The sequence below is a fragment of the Notamacropus eugenii genome, chromosome 2, assembly GCF_028372415.1.
Source record: "Notamacropus eugenii isolate mMacEug1 chromosome 2, mMacEug1.pri_v2, whole genome shotgun sequence".
In the NCBI taxonomy this organism is placed as follows: Eukaryota; Metazoa; Chordata; class Mammalia; order Diprotodontia; family Macropodidae; genus Notamacropus; species Notamacropus eugenii.
This window is the reverse complement of record NC_092873.1, coordinates 160307021-160321200: the sequence shown is the minus strand read 5'-3', so window position 1 is coordinate 160321200 and position 14180 is coordinate 160307021. Positions and strand designations below refer to the sequence as shown.

At 39.3% G+C, this 14180-nt stretch overlaps 1 long non-coding RNA gene across 2 annotated transcripts in view; it reads right to left on the bottom strand.

Moving 5' to 3' along the window:
* Positions 1-11375, bottom strand: part of LOC140526503 (uncharacterized) — a 33677-nt gene extending 22302 nt beyond the window's left edge. The window contains exons 1-3 of one of the 2 annotated variants that reach the window (XR_011974404.1): positions 11250-11375; positions 8301-8402; positions 5951-5992 (exon numbers count right to left, since the gene is read on the bottom strand). This is a non-coding gene — a long non-coding RNA (uncharacterized lncRNA). Of the gene's footprint in view, positions 1-1734; positions 5993-8300; positions 8403-11249 lie in introns of those variants that run through there. The other variant, XR_011974403.1, reaches the window with a different exon arrangement.
* Between the last annotated feature and the right edge of the window lie 2805 nt (positions 11376-14180).

Here is a 14180-nt window from a genome sequence, read left to right as displayed (position 1 = left end):
AAGAAAGCCTGCCTTTAAGGAGTTGTCATTCTCCACCTTTTATGGAGTTGCCATATGATGGGCAAAGCCATCACATGCACAAATAAGTATATTAAAAAAATACAAGGCATTCTGTGAGAGCAGGTACTACCAAATGGGAGAGGATCAATAAAACACCTCTTGGTGCTTCAATTAAGCTTTTAAGGAAGAGGTGAATGTGAGGGGAAAGGCACTGAAGGAGTTCAAAACACAGAGATGAGAGTTGGAATGAAAATATTACTATTATTTAAAAAACAAATAAACAACTATTACTTTCTGGATGGTGGAGTCCAGCCACTCAGGAACTTTATAAACATGGAGGTTTGAGAAATCAAAGATAGCATGAGATTTTCTATACCTAAAGAGCATAAGGCTAAATATATAGTGGGTTGATTGTTGTCCTTCGTTCTTGAAGAGGACCAAAATGACATCACCATGATAAAGTCAAGTTTCAATGTGTCCGACTGTGGCTGATCAGACCACATGAGCTCGGAACTCTCTACCACAGATGGGGTGCATATAGTCTGTGTGAACATTGGGGTGGATACTCCAAATATGTGCATCCTATGTTTCCTTTGTGCTGTTTCAATTCTGTTTTGCTCAAAGAGCACAGCACCCTTTCTGATGTGGGCACATTATGCTGAGAGGTCCTGTGCCAGTGTCTCCCATGTTGCACAATCAAATCCAAAGCTCTTAGGAGAGACCTTGAGAGTGTCCTTGTATCACTTCTTCTGATAACCATGTGATCACCTATTCCACGCGACTTCTCCATTAAGCAGTCTTTATGGCAAGCTCACATTTTGCATTTGAACAATGTGGTCAGTCCGTTGGAGTTGAGCTTTCTGAAGCAATTTGGTAGTTTTGTTCAAGCAAGGACCTCAGTGTCTGGTACCTTATCCTGCCAAGTGATCTTCAGAGTCTTCTTAAGACAGTTCAAATGGAAGCAACTCAGTTTTAATTAATTATATTGATTGCTTTATTTAATTTAATATATTTATATTAATTAGTAATTACTACAGTAATTAATTAATTAAAAATTTATAAAAACAATTAATACAAAGAAAGACAATTCCTGCCTTCAAGGAACTTGAAGTATAGTATAGAGTAGAGTGATCTGGGAGTCCAGTTTCTGATCTCTATAAAGGAAGGCACTAGAAAGAGTTTGGTATTCTACTCTCTAGCCCTTCAACAGAGGGGAGAGGTGGCAGAAGGTAGTGTTAGTCAAGGTTTGAGTTTGCAGCATGGTGATGAGATTAGAGGTGATGAGTTGGGCAACAAATGCAGAGTGAAATTCTAAATGATAGAATTTCATTTCTTATCATATTGATAAGCAGGTATCCGACAATGATCCAAGGATTATTTTGACTTGGAAGCATCCAAAAAATACAACCTGGGTTGGAACCCTCAGTGTGGATAACTCTCCTCAAGTCTGAAGCAGGAACTTGGAGAACCACACAGGAATTCATAGTTCTTGACAGAAAAAAGAAGTGTAAGGTCATAGAGTTTAGAATGACAAGTAATTTTAGAGAGATCATCTAATCCAACTTTCTTCTTTTATAGAAGAAAAATTGAGGCTTGGAGGATATAAATGACTTGCCCAAGGTTGTTTGATGCCAAATACAACATTCTTTTCACCACATTGCCTTGTTTCAGGCTACTTCCAGGACTCTTTTATCCCCCTGCCCCCTCCCTCCCGCTCCCGATTTCTTTCCCTATCTTCCTCCCCTATCTTACTTAGTGTTTCCTTGCCACTTCTTCTTCCCCAAAGTCTCAGTGATCCTCACTTTCCTAGTAGACAAGTCAGTAAATTATTACAAGCGTTTTCTTGTGTCCTGAGGCTTCAGCGTGACTTAAACAAGCCCAAGTTCTAGAAGATGGGATAGGTGCCATTGACTGAAAAATAATATTGTAAGGAGACCCTGGTAAGGCCTGTGAGAACAAATGGAGGATGTGGGTTAACTTTCTTTCAGGTTGCAATTATCATCAAAAGAAATTTTTCTTGGCTTTTTTCAGGTAAGAAACAAATAAGGTGATATTGACCATTTCCTTATTTCAATCTACAAATCCTGCAGTGTTGGCCTAATAATAAAAACAGCTAGAAATTTTGCAGTGCCTTCTATGTGCCAGGCCTATAAATGTGATGAGCACTTTATAAATGTTATCTCATTTGATTCTCACAAAAATCCTCAAAGGTAAGTACTATTATTATCCCTATTTTGCTGTTGAGGAAACTGAGGCAAACAGAGTTAAGTGACTTACTCAGGGTCATACAGCTAGGAATTGTCTAAAGCCAGATTTGAACTCAAGTCTTCCTGACTCCAGGCCCAGTGCTCTGTCTGCTGGACCACCTAGCTGCCTCTGGTTACACATATACTCACATACACAAACATAAACTTCTATTACAACATTTTTAAAAAATCTACACCAATGATAAAAATCAGAATCAGCAGTGTTGCACAAAAGTAGCCCTGTTTTGTTTCTCAACCAGCCTAGTGCTTGCCTAAGTGATTTGACTCTCAGCTAAAGTTATTAAGCTGTATTTGCAAATACACACACACAGACACAGAGTTCATTTTCAAGTAGTTCTATTTGAAAATATATGTGCATGTGTATACATGCATAGATATGACTTGTTGGATAAATGTGATATATTACTATTGGGATAGGACTGAACTTATGATTTCTTCAGTCTAAGGAACCCCTCATACAGAAACTCCTTTTACCAGTGTTGATTGGCACCTTCATGGCAACTTGTAGTCTTAGAAGTTGCTTCTAGAACACTGAGAGTCTTGGCCAGAGAGACAAAGCCAGTATGTATCAGCAGCATGACTTGAACCCTGTCTTTTCCTTCCTTCCTTCCTTCCTTCCTTCCTTCCTTCCTTGCTTCCTTCCTTCCTTCCTTCCTTTGTCCTAGTTTATCAGATGTGCTGAAATAGGTAACAAGAATACTAATTACTGTACCTTATTGTTGTACAGCATTTTATAGTTTTCACAGCACTTTTATATCTGTATCTATATATATGTTTCTTTTCACAAGTGGGAAGAACACTGAATTTAGATACAAAGGACTGGTGTTGATTTCTGGCTCTGCTGCTTACTAACTGTATGATCTTGGTCTTAACCTCTCCCAGGTTCCTCATCTATAAAATTAGAGTCTTGACCTTTAAGATCCCTTCTAGTTCCAAATCCTTTGATCCTATTAACCTGTGAGGTAGGCAGGAAAGGTCTTAACAGTACTACAAACTGTCTCCATCCTACCAATAGGCACATCTGTGTTTCAAAAGGTTGTTTGGAATTCAGGACACATTTTTCCTATAGAAATGATGTATATGGTGGTTAGATTCTTGAGTCAGACCCCAAAATGCTAACTGACCTATAATACCAGAATCAGACTGTTGCACTCAGAATTGGAGAGTTAGTCAACAAATAAGGTGAGTTCTTTCTCTCTTTTTAAAACAGACATTATTTACCCGTAATATACAACTACATATGCTTGTCATGATGTTCAAATGAGCAATTCTCTTTGCTTACAACATGTTTATGACAATTTGGTTCATATTTATGAAACAAAATATTCTGATGATATACTTCATTCCAATCTTATTTTTATGGTGCCAGTGGCCTAGTGACTTTCTCCACTTCCTCCCTCTCTCCTCTTTCATCAGCAGACCTCCATGCATTAGCTTGATGGCTATCTTCCTTCCTTCCTTTCTTCCTTCCTTCCTTCCTTCCTTCCTTCCTTCCTTCCTTCCTTCCTTCCTTCCTTCCTTCCTTCCTTCCTTTCTCTCTGTTTTAGAGGAGATTGGGGTTAAACAACTTGCCCAGGGTCATACATGTAGTAAGTGTCTGAGGCTGTATTTAAATTCAGGTCCTCATGATTCCAGAGCCACTGGTATATCCAATATGTCATCTAGCTGCCCCTGTTTTTTTCCATTTCATCTAATCTCATTTTACAAATGAGGAAACTGAGGCCAAGAGGTGAGATAATGTGCTCACCAAGTTCAGTACTGATTAAGAAAGACACCCAGGAATTTAACTCAAGTTTTCTGGCTCAAAAAACCAATACACAGTCCATCTTAAGGTGGTTTTTGTTTAAAAAATGATTGCTACTATCCTATACAGTGTAGGGCTAGACTAACAAAAAGATCAGGTATGAAGTTACAGGTGCCTTAGAAGTTAACCAAGATTACATGTACGACTTCTGTACCAGTGTGCAGAACCATAACAGCTAATTATGCCCCCAGATAAGACTATCAGATTGTACCACTTTTCCTTATATAAAGATATCCCGGGGACGGTGGATTTCTTTTCTTGTATTAGACATGCATAGAAAGCTATCAGTGAGGAATTTATTTTTACCACTAATAATCCATACTTTCTCTGCAATTTATAGTCTCAGGGAGTTACTTTAGGTCACTGAGAGTTTAATTGACTTGCCCATAGTGACAATATATGGCAGAGATGGGGCTTAAATCTAGGTCTTTCTAACTCTGAGGCCATCTGTCTGTCCACTAGAGTAGGTTACCTCTCAGAATAGTAGATATATGTTTGACATATTTTCTACTCCTCTCAGTTTTGTGGTTCTGGGGCAAGTACCTCTTTTACTTTATCATTGTTACAGTTCTATAATGGGGCCCTAGAAATAGTTATAGGGCAGTTAAAATGCACCATCTTGGATATAAGGACAGCTAGGTAGCATAGTGGATAGAGCACCAGATTCAGGAAGACCTGAGTTCAAATTCAGCTTTAGATACTTGCTTGCTATGTGACCCTGGGCAAGTTACTTACCTCTGCCTCAGTTTCCTGATCTGTAAAATGAGCTGGAGAAGGAAATGGCAAGCCACTTAAGTATCTTTGCCAAGAAAACCCCAAATGGAGTCATGAAAAGTTGGACATGATTGAAAAATGACTGAACAACAAAATCTTGAATGTAAGATTTGAGTGAGTTAGGGCTTCTAGAAAGGGTATCTTTAAATGGAATTCTTCCCTCCAAAGAGTCCACTGAAGTTGTAGCTTTGTAGTGAAACCTGGTCTTCCATACAATATAGTGGAAACTAGGTTTTGATGTTGACTGCTTTCTTTTCTTAATTGGTTTAACACCTTTGTCCAAATTGGGCTCACAAGTAAGATTCAAACCGAAGTGTATAAGTTTTTCAGATTGTCTTTCTGTTTTGATCTCTCGGGGTTTTTTTGGAGTTCACTCCTTCCCTTGTTGAAGGGAGGACAAACTAAATTTCCTTGTTGGCAGGACCATAGGTGTTCATTGAAGTTATGAGGTTTTTGAAGAATTCAGAGGGACATTCAGGCTGGAATTCACTGTACTCCCTTGCTTCACAGGGGAAAAAAAGTCATCTTAGCTCAGTTTCTCACATTCATCAACCAATGCTCCTTATTCCTAGAATCTAACCATCAAAACTTCAATGGGAAAATTAACTCAGAGCTGTAACTAGGTGGGAGAGACTGACCCTTCCTCCAGGTTGTGGACACTAGGGAACTTCCTTCCTTTCCAGTGTAGTTCTTTGACTTATTCTTCCAGGGCTTGTTCAGGGATTCTGAACTTTTTTGTGTGTGATAGACCCTTCTAGCTCTGGCAGAATGGTGATGTCTATAGACTCCTTCTGAAAATATTGTTTTTAACTGCATAAAATAAAATGCAAAGGATTATAATGGAAACCAATTATATTGAAACAAAGATACATTTTCCCCCACCCAAGTTCATGAATTCTATGAAATCAATGTACCCTAAAGAATTAAGGTTAAGGACCCCCAATTTGGCTATATACCTCCAGAGAGAAAACTGATGAACTCTGAGTATAGATTAAAGCATTTTTTAACTTTATTTTTCTTGCTTTCTCTTTCCTTCCTTAATATGACTAATGTGGAAATATGCTTCTTGCAATTTCATATGTACGATGAGTATTGTATTTCTTACCTTCTTAATGGGTGGGGGAGGAGTTTAAGGAAGGGAAAGAATCTGAAACCGAAAATAAAAATAAAAACATTAACAAAAATGTAATTGGGAAATAAATAAATAAATAGATGAAATAAATAAATAAATAGAATAAAAACATAATAGAACATAAAAAGAACTCCCAATTTAAGCCCCTAGGAAAAGATAAAGTCTTGTATGGATGCTAATGGTGATTCTTTATACACAAAAGACTGATGCTTCCACTTTTCACAGGAAAAATTATATGTAGATCTTACTGGGAATTTTCCCACAGGAGTTATTATTATAGGGTTAGAGGTCAAGTTTCTGGGAGCAAAAAGCCGTACGGACCACACAGGTTGAAAGTGAGGAAATCAATTGGGGTTGTATTTCTAAAACCTCACATGTAGTTAAAAAAAAAAAGTCAAGAAGGAGCAAAAGAGAAATAAGGCATTACACTCTCTGATTTCCTCCCCTTCACTTTTGTCAGTCCTGATCTAGCTCACTTTGTCACTGTAGTTTCCACTCTGGATAAGTCAGATGTGAGAAGCTCTGAGCTGGAGATAGAATGACACAGAAAGGGTGGCCATTCCAGATAAAACCTGGCTTAAGGTAGGAAGAAGGGGTGGCTTGAAGGGAGGGCAATCCCAAATGGCAACAAGTGAAGGCTGCAAATACTTTGTCCAAGAGTAGTTACCTGGTGGACCTTTGTATGTATGTAAATTGATTCCCTGCTAGTGCTCAGCAGGAGCCAGCTAGGAGTAGTAGGGGACATTGTTTATCATTTATAATTATTTTAGATGGAAAAAAAAATTAAAAGGATGTCTCCCACTGCCTAAACTAAAAAGAAAGTGAGATATCTAGGTTACAACTTGGGATCTAGGGCTGGAATGAAATTTAGAAATGATCTAGGTTAAGAGATTTTAATTATTTTGTGTGTCATGGCAATGTAGTGAAGCCTATAGAGCCCTTCTTAGAATAATATTTTAAATATATAAAATAAAATATGTAGAATTCCAAGGGAAACTCATTATATTAAAATAAATTAAGTTAAATATATTAAAATATATCAAAATATTTTTAAAACCCCAAATTCGTAAACTCTAGAACCCCTGATCTAGGTGCCTGCATATTGCCAATGAGTAAACCAAGACCCAGGTAAGAGATGAAGGTCACACATATAGACAGTAGCAAGAGATTAAAACCAAACCTATGTCCTAAAACTGGGGATTCACTGTTCTCTCTCTCTCTCTCTCTCTCTCTCTCTCTCTCTCTCTCTCTCTCTCTCTCTCTCCCTCCCTCTCTCTCTCTCTCTCTCTCTCCCCCCCCCTCTCTCCCTCTCTCTCTCTCTCTCTTTCTTTCTCTCTTTCTCTCTCTCTCTTTCTCTCTCTCTCTCCCTCTCTCTCTTTCTCTCTCTCTCTCTCCCTCTCTCTCTCTTTCTTTCTTTCTCTCTCTCTTTCTCTCTCTCTCCCTCTCTCTCTCTCTCTCCTTCTCTCTCTCTCCTCCATATATACACACACATACATATATGTATATGTGTATATCTTTCTCTCTATCTATTTATGATATAGTTATCAATCAATCAATCAAGAAACATTGATTAAACACCTACTGTGTGCCAAACTCTGTACTAGGGGCTGGAAATACTAAGAGAAAGTGAAAGTCCCTGGCCTCAAGGAGATTACATTCTATCAAGGGATACAATATGTGCATATAGCATATACAAAACATACATGATAGATAGGATGTAAAGGCAAAGTGCTACTTCTGCCACGAAGTCTTCTGTTACCTTCCTAAGGCAGCTAGGTTCTGGGCAGAACACTGGCTCTAGAGTTAGGACACAAAAAAATTAAGAACTCTTAACCCTGATAGTTTCTCAGTTTTATTCCAGCCCTGGATCCCATGTTGTAGCCTAGATATTTGACTTTCTTTTTAGTTTGCGCCATGGGAGACATCCCTTTAATTTTCTTTCTCCACGTAGGGAAATTATAAATGATAAGGAATGTCCCCTAGTTGTCCTAGTTGGCTTGGTGCTAAGCACTAGCAGGGAACTAATTTACATACATACAAAAGTCCACCTAATGACCACTCTTGGACAAAGTATTTGCTATCTTTGCCTGTTGTCATTTGGGACACCTCTTCTTCCTACCTTAAACCAGGTTTTATCGGGAATGACCACTCTTTGTGTATCTGTGGGCAAATAGTATGCTAGTGACTGAGATGGTCAGGAAAGGTTTCATGTAGGAGATAGCACAGTGACTGAACTTCAAAAGATGCTCAGGATTTGAAGAGGTGAGGTGAGGAGGGAGTGCATTTCAGGCACAAGACAGCCTGTGCAAAGAAATGACATTACCTTTCTCCATAGTGCTTGAACATCACAGAGGAAACGTTGTTTCAGACATAGTTGGTTTCTTTTCTGTCACTTATGGTGAAGCTCTCCACTTCTCCCAAGAATCTTTCATTACAGGAAGGTAAAACCAAAATGATAGGTGTTACTCCCTGCTACCAGTAACCTAAAGAAATACTTTAAGATCACAAAACCAGAGGGAATAAGAACCCAGGCTCACAGAGCTGACAAGAGTAAGATCAGAATGACAAAACCATCTTAAATTTGTATAGGACTTAAAAAGTTAAAGAAAGTTTAAAAATCTATCATCATAGATAATAATAGCTGATGTGTAAAACACTTAAAAAGACTGTAAGGAGCTTTACATCCATTGCCTCATTGGATCCTTACAGCCAGACTGGGAAGCTGTTAGGTGGGGCAAGCATGGTGAGCTGACTTTCCTTATATCCTCTTCTGAGAGTCTTGCTTCAATGTTTTGTGAAGAAGATATACCTGGATTCTCAAAGGGGAAACTTAGGTCTGGCAGGTTCCAACCAGCTGAGAAGGCTTTGAGTAGATACCCAGCAATGGACTGTGTGCTAATTTGAGAACCAGCTGAATTACCTGGAGAAAGTCTTTCTCCACTGGCAGACTGACCAGCAAATGTTCAGTGATTTTGGTCACAACAATTCACAGAATGTTAATCTATTGAAGTGCAAATAGATTCTGATTTTGGGCATGTTATTTTAAGAAAGACACTGAAAAAATTGAAGCCTATCCAATGAAGGGCCTGATGACTGGTCTGGATATTATGTGATATAAAAAATGATTGAAGGAACTGGGGATTTTTAGCCAGAGAAAAAGACTATTTAGGGAGACAGGACAGCTCTCTTCAAATATCTAAAGGGCTGTCATGCAGAAAGGGAGATTAGACTTATTCTGTGTATTGCCAGAGGGCAAAACTAAGACATGTGGGTGGAGGTTGGGGAGGGGGGAGTGTTGATTTTGGTTCAGCATAAGGAAGAACTTATTAGTGATGAGAACTATCCCCAAATGAAATGTTGGAATAGAACATAAAAAGAATCCCCATTTTAGACCTTTAGGAAAAGACCAAACCTTGCATGGATTCTGTGGTTGCTGTCCTTCATTCTCGAAGAGGACCAAAATGACACCACCATGATAAAGTGAAGTTTCAATGTGTCTGACTATGACCGATCAGACCAATACGAGTTTGAAATGCTCTACCACAGGTTGGGCACAGATAGTCCATAGGAATTTTTGAGGTGGATACTCCAAATTGGTGCATTCTATGTTTCCTTTGTGCTGTCTCAATTCTGCTTTGCTCATAGAGCACAGCGCCCTTTCTGATATAGGCATGCCATGCTGAGTGGTCTTGTGCCAGTGTCTCCCATGTTGCACAGTCAAATCCGAAGTTCTTGAGAGAGACCTTGAGAGTGTCCTTGTATTGTTTCTTCTGACCACCATGTGATCACCTGCCCCATGTGAGTTCTCCATAAAATAGTCTTTTTGGCAAGTGTACATTTTGCATTCCAACAACATGGCCAGCCCATCAGAGTTGCGCTCTCTGAAGCATAGTTTGAATGCTTGGCAGTTCAGCTTGAGCAAGGACTTGAGCATGGATTCTAATGAGTCAGTATACCAAAGACTGATGTAAGCTATTTTTCATAGGAAAAATTATACATGGATATTACTGGGAATCCTTATTGCCTTGGGAAGCAGTTTCAGTAGAATTGGAGAAATATAAAATAAATTGAAAGGGGTCAAGGGCAGCTAAGTGGCAGAGGAGATAGAATGCTAGCCCCAGAGTCAGGAAGACAAATAATCCTGAATCCAAATCTGATGACAGACACATGTGTCTGTGTGACCTTGGGCAATTCACTTAATTGTTCACCTCAGTCTCCTCATCTTTAAAATGAAGGAAACAGCCAACCACTCTAGCACTTATATTTTTCCCCATTTCCCTACAGAGGTTAAGAAAAAAACCCTAAACATACTCACTCAAAAGTCTTGTTACTATTTCTTTCCACAAATATGCATGTGTTGGTAACACCTTCTTTCAGACATATTAAGCACAAATTTCACACTTTTTATAGACATCTGGTAACACCTTGGCCTAGTAGAATTGTTGAACCTGTTTTGTGTAAGCTCTACAGTTCTCTTTTGACCTGCATCCTACATCATCAGGTAGTGATTTCAAGGCCATAGAGTCTTGGGCAGCACTAACTGCTTTCTGGCACTATGCTTACTATAGATTCATAGAATCTTGGAGTATAATATCTTTTTTTTTCAAAAGTACCCAAACAGTCATCCTACCTGTAACCAGCCAAACAGCCTCCATTTGAAGACCTCTAAGGAGGCAACTTCTACTTCCCATTCCTCTTTTGGATAATTCTAAATATTAGGGATTTTTTCCTTTCATATATTTCAAGTTTACCTCTCTGTGGTTCTTACCTTTTTCTCCAAGTAGGACTAAGAAGAAAAAGTCTGATCTTTCTATATGGTAGCTTTTCAGATACTTGAATAAAGCTTTTATACACTCTATGTATTCTCTTCTCAAGGCTTTCTGTCAGCCTTTTTCTGTCAGCCAATCTCCTGTTGCACATGGTTTCAAGGCCCCTCATCATTCTGATTGCCTGCTGTGGACAAGTTCCAGCTTGTCAATATCCTCCCTAAAATGTGATGCCCAGAAGTAAATACAACACTCCTGATGTAGCCTGACTTGAGAGAAGTAAAGAGCAACTATCACCTCTGTAGTCTGAAACAATATGACTCCTTCGATTTGTAGCCCAAGACTATATTGACTTTCTTGGATGTTGGGTCACGCTATTGTCTCACATTGAGTTTTCAATCTACTAAAACCTTAGTTTTTTTTCCCTTGATTTTTTTTTCAAAGCAAGTATAGAGAGGCGGTATGGGATTGTCAGGGGCGGAACCCCGACCACCGCATCAACTTACCCTGCCCAGGGTCTTCAGATGTCTCTGGCTCCCCCCTTGGGGATCAGGGGGAGAAATTATCAGGCAGAACTCCGGAGGTGGATAAGAGCACCTTTATTACATGATAGTCAGCCAGAAGTCCCCCGTCCCCTTCCGTGTTGTGTCTTATATCCCCCAGAACTCGCCCTCCTATTCCGGGTAAGCCCCTCCCCAGTTCCTCCCTGAGGGCAGAGCCCAGCCCAGCATAGAGCCGCCCCAGTGCTGAGGTGGCAATGCCGTGTCAGCAGTGCCACCGTGGCAAAGCCACGTCAGCAGGTCCAGACCCTTGGGTGTCTCCTATCCTCTCAGGGGGGCCCAGGTCCAGAGCGCCCCTCACATGGGATGGTGGAAAGAAAATTGTTTCTGGAGTTTGAGGATCCGGATTAAAATTCTTTGAACTTCCATGTACTTCTTGTATGACCTTTTAAAGTCATTAACTCCTTGGACCTCAGTTTCCTTAATTGTAAAATGAGGGAATTGAATTTTATGACCTCTGAAGTTCCTTCTAGATCTAGATACATATGAAGTGATATTTACTTATAGTTATTTTTAATAGTTTTATATGTATAAATAATATATTGATAGTTATATATCTTGTATAACTCCTACTTATTTTATATATATTATTATTGTTCCCTTAGGGCAAATATTATTTCTTATTTAATTTGTATCTTCTACAGCATCTAACAGTGCATTGTACATAGTAAGCACTTAATTGTTTATTGAAGGAATGCACAAATGAATGAATGAATGCATGACAGTTATGTATCTGGGGCCCAGAGAAGTTAGTGACTTGTCTAAGGTCCCACAAAGAATTAATTTCAGACATAGGATGAAAACTCTTAGCCCTGTATTCCTCCCAAATTTTCTTGGATTGAGTAAAGAACTTTACTTTCCACACAATGGGCCCATTTCCTCATAGAAACAGAATCAAGATATTTTTCTAGAAAGCTACATAGGATGAAGGGGTCAGCTAGGTGTTGCAATGGATGTAGCACCAGGTCTGGAGTCAGGAAGATCTCAGTTCAAATTTGGCCTCAGGCACTCACTAGGGGTATGTGGGGTGTTTAGGGTAGACTAGCACCTCTAATATGAGCCCTTTTAGGACTACTTATCCATTTTTGGTATCCATCTCTCACCTCATTCTCACCTGAGGCTCCAAGAAGCTGTAGCATGTGTGGTGGACAATCCCTGGTAAACTGGTTGAGGGTAACCGACAGGCCTCAGATCTGTTGACGAGTTATGGGGATGTTTACCTCAAACATGTGAACACTTCCTGTGGTGAAATGGGCAGATGAGAACAATTTGTTTGAGTGACCATAAAGGTAGCTTAAAGCTTGGTAAGACATTAAGATGCCATGGTCACCCATTACATCCTGGGCTACCACCATCCTGGGCTAATTCTGTCTTTTGCCTTGTTACTGGACTTTGATGACTCTGGCATAGAGATTGAGGCTGATGACTCTGTGCAACTCTGTCTCACTTAACTCCACTGCATGAATGAGTTGAGATATCATACTGTGATGCTATTGGTCCTTATTGAAATAGAGGAACAGTAACAGCTATGTGACTCTGAAAAAGTCACTTAACCCTTGTTTCAGTTCCTCATCTGTAAAATGGGGACACATTGGAGAAAGAAATGGCAAACCACTCCAGTAACTTTGCCATGAAAACCTCATGGACATGTCCATACTGTCATGAAGAGTCGGACATGACTGAACCATTGCTGCCACCACAATAGTAGATGAGGACCTGGCCATTGTATTGAGTTGAAATGTAGTCTGAGATGGGAAATAGTTGTCCTGATTTTATGATTTTATTGTGTGGCAGCATGAGAGGACTTCAACTTCATTGTGTAGTTTTTCTTAATTCATTCAACAACCTCATACACATTTAATTTTGGAATTAATTAACAACCCCCTTCCATCCCCCAAACCACAAAAGAAGCTCTCTCCTGAGTGCCTTCTTTAATTTCCATATTCTTCTCTACAAAATAGTGCAATACATTGAACTGTAAATATTCAACGCTCTTTTTACAAAGAGCTGATGTACTCTCAGAGTCTCCTCAGAGCAAAGAGGAAACTTAATTATCGCATTGGACTTCAAAACAGGAGACATGAAAAGGAAATAAATGCTGGTGTTCTGAATGCATTCCTTTTCTGAGTTTCAGAAAAGCATATGCTCTGATGAATGCTGGCCTATTGAACCTGATTCCCAGGACTCACACTTCACAAGGACTTGAAAGCAGAGGTATAGAGAGGTAGTGGGAAGAGGAAAAATAGAGAAAAAAAAAGGGAGGGGTCAGGTTGCTGAGGAATCAGTCAAGATTCTCTCTAAGCAGGAAGTACAAACAATATCCTTCACATCAATGGAACTTCTTATCATAGACTGCCTCACAAATGCCTTGTTTTGTTTGGAGGATTTATAAAATGTTTGAATAAGGCTGGAGATTTAAGTGGAAGGCATAGTTTAAAATCCTAGGTAAAGGTAAAAACCTTTCTGACAGGAAAACAACCAAGTCTCTCAAAGGTTGCTGTTTAAGAAAATATAGTTTAATTTGAGGTACCTTAAATACAGTGGAAAAGGTTCTGGATTTAGAGTCAGAGGATATGAGTTCACATCCTTGTTCCTCTCCTTACTCTGTGATCCTGTGTCCTCTCTAGATCTCTGTTTTCTCAACTGTGAAATGAGTGTATAGACTAGATGGCCTCCCTTTTTGCTCTATCTTGATTATCCTATAAATTAGATTAACTTATTGACTCAATGAAGGCAAAAAACTAAATTATCTGCTAGCCAACCTTCTGGAAATGAGCCTTTCCTTAGCAAGGCTTCTCTGTAAGCAGCATACACAGTATGTCCACAGATGCAGTAGGTTTCTATCTTAGTAGATCCTGTCAGAACTTGTGCTCCAGT